Here is a 5458-nt window from a genome sequence, read left to right as displayed (position 1 = left end):
CCAAACTTCAATCTTTCCCACCGCCACCACCCTCCCTAGCCATGGCTGGATTCGGTTCCAAGGGCAAGTGGGAGACCTCCTCCGTTACCGAGAAGGACATCAAGGAGCTCCGGAGCACGGGCTATCTATCCGCGGATATCGCGCACAGGCTCCCTAACAAAGATCAGGTCCTTCCCACTCCAGAGCCCGGCGAGAGGGTCGTATTCATTCCCCATTTCCTCTGAGGGCTAGGGTTTCCCCTCCACCCCTTTGTCCGAGGCCTCATGTGTTATTACGGGCTAGATTTCCATGATCTAGCCCCGAATTCCTTCCTCCACATATCGGCGTTCATCGTCATGTGTGAGGCTCTACTCCGCATCCCCCGCACTTCGGCCTATGGCTCAAGGTATTCAATATGAAGCCGAAGGTAGTCGATGGACAGCACGCGGACTGCGGCAGGGCTATGGTGAGCAAGCTTCCCAACACCGTCTGGCCCAAGGGGGCTTTTGTGGAGACAGTCAAGGTGTGGCAGCAGGAGTGGTTCTACATCACCGAACCCCGCGACGCCAAGTGGGCGGCCACGCCTGACTTCAGATCCGGACCCCCACGGGACTCACCTCATGGACCGCCAAGGGCCTTGATTGGGGGTCCCAGCTGGAGGTGATGATGCTGCAGAAGCGCATCTCTAACGTGTTGGGCAAAAACACTGGTCTCACAAACGTGATCCAAGTGATGCTCTTCCCTCGTGTCCTTCCCTGCCAACTCCGGACCTCCCCCATGTGGGAGTTCAATCCGGAAGAACCACGGACCTTGAAGCGCATCTTTGGCACCACGCACGAAGATATATGGAAGCAGCTTTTCAAGGCCCAAAAGAGTTGGCCGATGAAGACCGAGGACATCAGACTCGACAGCGAGAACCCGGCCTCAGCGGTAAGCTTAACTCTTCCGAAGACTTATTTGGCTAGCACTTCGGATGTGATGAAGATTATATTATCCTCTTTCCGTACAGGGCTGGACAGCGAAGGCGGAGTGGATCAACTGTCCGGCGCCGCTACCGGAGAACCCAGTCACCCCCCAGCTAACGGAGATGCTGGTCCCGGTGCCGTATCAAGCGCCAGAGAAGAGGGCCAAGAAGAAGAAGGGCAAGGAGGCCAAGGGCGGCCACCGCCACAAGGGTCCTTTGGACGCAGTGTCCGGAGAGACTGAAGCCCTTTCCTCCCATGAGGGAGACGAGGAAGAAGAAGAGGAGGAGGAGGAGGTGGAAAGCGACTCCCCTCATAAGGGGAGGAAGAACAAGAGGGTGGCCTTCGAAGACCCGAAAGGGGAGGCGCCCAAGAGAGGAAAGGCGATCCTCCAGGATAGTTCAGACTCAGATGCCGAACCGGTCCCCAAAAAGCCTCCCAGGGTGAAGCCCCTGGCTGAATCGTAAGTATTCAGATACTCCCTGTTTATCTTCGGCCTTCCTATCTCCATTATGTAAGTTATTTTGTTATTTTGCCTCTCAGCCCTCCACGCGAGCTTCCGAACACTCCGTTATCGGAGGGGAACTCTCTGCCACCCGAGACGGCAGAGAGCGAGACGCCACCACGAGCCCCCTCGTCTGTCACCCTGGATGACACCGAGGTGTTGTCCCGAAGGACCTCTCCTGGCCTAGGGGTGCGGTCGAGGATGTCGAGAAAGCGCCCAAGGTAAATACCTCGGTCGCCGAAGACCTAGGGGAGGCGACCCCTATGACAACCGACGGTTGGGACCCCAACAATCCGGGCCCCAACCGAACACCATTCCGTAGACCAATGTGGCTTCGGGATCGGGTGAGCAGCCCCCTTTGAAAGAGGGGGGAGGAGCATCAGCTCCATCGGCGACCTCCACTAATCCGGAGGCGCCGAACGCTCTAGAGGAAGCACTGCAACGTGCTTCCATCATGGAGGAGCACCATACCTTGATGGGTGCGGTAGTGGAGAAGGTTCAGTCTGCAAAAAGCGGACTGAACGAAGCCTTCACCAGGCTACTGACAGGCTTTGAGGTATGCAACGTAATGTCCTAAAGGTTTTTGTTTCATATAGAGGAATATACCTGTGTATAGACAGTAGCCCCTGGGGCTCTGTCCGGTTTGAAAGAAACCGGAAAGAGGACCCACATAGTATTCGGGAGAGTTAACATATTACTCTGTTGTTGCAACAGGCTTCCCTGTTGGCGGCGACCGCCCAGGCCGCAGAAGTTTCCGAACTCAATCGGAAGCTTCAGGTGGCTGATGAAGAAATCGACCGTATTAACAAGCGGTTCGACGAGACGCAAGGTATGCGTATAATGTTTAAAAGCTTAGTTGTATATCAGAAGTGATATGTATATTCAGAGATTAACTCATGTAATGCTTTGATTATAGTTGGCGCAGCCGAGGTCAAGACCCTCCGAGGCGCCCTTGCCCAGGCCAAGAAGGAGGCGGAGGCGAATAAGGTAGCCACTGACAAAGCGGCTGCAGAACTAAAGACTGAGCAGGCCGCCCGCCGCCAACATGAAGCCCGGGTGGCCGAAGTTGAGCAGGAGCTGAAGGATGCCATCGGCAAATGCGAGGCCTTGGAGGAGAAGACTTCGGCCCAAAAGACCGAAATCGCCAAGGCTCTCCATGATGCTAAAGAGGCGCGGATCGAGTCCCGAAGTGCTCGCGAGGAGATCCATCAGGCGAAGCAGATAGCGGCTGGTAAGGCCTTTCTTTTGCAGAGTATTTTTGGAGGTCAGAGGTATGCTTCGCTCACACGAGTGTGGAGTTCTCTAGACGCATTTGTGGATCTTTCGACGAGTGCCGCTGGTGCCGCACAGTTCTTCCGAGCCCAGGAGGGGAACTCGACCAAGAAGCTGTTCTGGTCGCAATTTTTTGCGTCGGAGCATCCGACGCCTCTAAACGACCAGCTAAAGCAGCTCATGGAGCTGCATAGGGTGGCGGGCTTGGCCATGAAGGACTTAATAGTCCAACTCTGGCCGGCCGAACCTATTCCCAGCAGCTACTTCGGTTTGGTGAAGCGGCTTGTCGATGCGCGGCCCCGAATTGATGCTATAAAGCGTTCGGCCTGCATAGAGGGTGCTCGGATGACCTTCGCCCATGTGAAGATGCAATGGGCGAAGATGAAGGCCACCGACGTGGCGACCGTAGGCCCGCCCGAAGGCAAGGATCATCGGAAGCCGGAGAGGTATTTCGACGATGTCCTGGAAGGGGCCCGAATAGTAGAGGGCCAATGTTCTAAGGACGTGTTATTTGATTAGATGTATTCGGGTTGTAAAAGCTATGTTTGTGAACCGAGGCTTGTAATATATCTATGTTTGCGCCTTTTGTTTCAAGTGATTTTTCCTCCTGTGCGGCCATTTATTTCTGAAAGTTGCTAGTCGTCGGCTTCAGCCCCCACGCAAATGTTACGGGGGTATTCGGCATAAAGCGTGATCGCACTTTATCCAACGTCTTGATCCGTAAAGGAGGCGTCCGTGAGGTGAACCAGGCAATCAGACTATGCGGCTTTATTACTTTCACTTAGCCATAGGAGTTTGACTGTGGAGCTAAGTACTAGCCCCTGGTGCGTGTGCGGCTGTCCGGACTACGGTGCCTGTTCCATGCGGCTGGCCGAAGACCAGCCCCTCGTATAACACGACATGAATCGCTAACAATTTTAGTATAAGACTAAGTCATCGTATCGCCGATCAGCTCTCGCTTTATCATGACAGTTAGTTTTCGGCTTTCTCTACTGAGGTATTTGACCGGACGAACCAGAAATACAATCGCAGTAGTTCTCCCTTTACTACTTTAGCTGAACAAGCGGAACGTAAGGTGGTAAGCATAGAAGCTGGGCAACCCAACTATAGTCCAAAGACATGATTTGGAGCTGATGCATATAATGCAATATCCGGGACACCGAAGAGTACCCCATAGGAGTTCAGACTTGAAAATGTGCCGGGACGGATACAACCCCCGGTGTTTAAGGCCAGACTAAAGCAGGTGTGGCAGTCAGAATTAGGGAGGGAATACAGATGATAATATAAAATAGATGAGTACCAAACAAAAGTGGTGATCAACTGCTTCCTTTATGCCCTGATTAATACATTGAGACGTGTCATTACAGATAATGCCTAAAGGCCAAGGCCATTTTACATGCCGGAAGTTTACGCAAGGGAAAGGTTTATACAGGGCTTTTTGGGAAAATAGTGGCTTAATGATGCCCTTCTGCACATCTTCGCCGTTTCTCCTTGGTTAGAAATCCTTTGAGAGGAGGATTCGATGGTCGTCTACAAGAAAGGGGAACCTGGAAAGGAGCCCCTGTACAACCATAGAGTAGGTAGGTTTTTAATGAACCTATAGTGAAAAGAAAAAAAAAGAAAAAGAGAAAAAAGGTTAAGGTATGAATAGGGTCAAGCCGTACTATAGACCTTTTCCACGGTATGCCTCCGGCGCTGCCCAAGGTATTTTAAGTGCGTAATTATGCACGCGCGGTATGTATGCTGCAAGCTTATGGGGCGATCGGCGGAGGCTGAACTGCTATTCAAGCTCCGGACCCGCCGAGCTGTCGTGCTGTAATGTGGATCGGACTTGCTTAGTGGTGTCATGGGTCTTGATGACCGATGAGCTGTTCGACTTGATGAGGCCGTTCTGTACCTCGGCTACTAGGGCCGCGGTGTGCTCCTCAGTACGGAGGGAGCGCTCCATATTTCCATTGACTATGATGACACCGCACGGTCTGGGCATTTTGAGCTTTAAATAAGCATAGTGTGGGACTGCATTAAAGTGGGCGAAAGCAGTTCGTCCAAGCAGTGCATGATAACCACCGCGGAAAGGGACGATATCGAAGATCAATTCTTCACTTCAAAAGTTGCCTGGAGAGCCGAATACTACTTCCAGTGTTAAGGAGCCCGTGCAGCGGGCCTCCATGCCGGGTGTTACTCCTTTAAAGGTAGTGTTACCAGGCTTGATTCTTGACGGGTCGACACCCATCTTACGGACAGTGTCTTGATAAATCAAGTTGAGACTGCTGCCGCCGTCCATAAGGACTCTAGTGAGATGGTATCTGTCGATGATGGGATCGAGGACCAGGGCCGCCAAACCTCCGTGACGGATACTGGTTGGGTGGTCCCTGCGATCAAAGGTGATCGGACAAGCCGACCATGGGTTGAATTTTGGGGTGACAGGCTCTACGGCGTAGACGTCCCTTAATGCGCGCTTGCGCTCCCTCTTGGGGATATGGGTGACATATATCATGTTCATGGTCTTCACCTCGGGGGGGGGGGACTTTTTCTGTCCCCCTGTGTTCGGAAGGCGGGGCTCATCATCGTCCTCACTTTGAGGTCCTTTCCCCTTATGTTCGGTATTTAATTTACCGACCTGTTTAAAAACCCAGCAGTTTCTATTGGTGTGGTTGGCAGGCTTGTCAGGGGTGCCATGAATCTGGTAGGGCCTATCCAGTATTTTGTCCAAATTGGATGGACCGTCTCTATTTCCTTT

Source organism: Aegilops tauschii, chromosome 6, assembly GCF_002575655.3.
Source record: "Aegilops tauschii subsp. strangulata cultivar AL8/78 chromosome 6, Aet v6.0, whole genome shotgun sequence".
NCBI classification, from domain to species: Eukaryota; Viridiplantae; Streptophyta; class Magnoliopsida; order Poales; family Poaceae; genus Aegilops; species Aegilops tauschii.
This window is presented reverse-complemented; position numbering follows the sequence as displayed.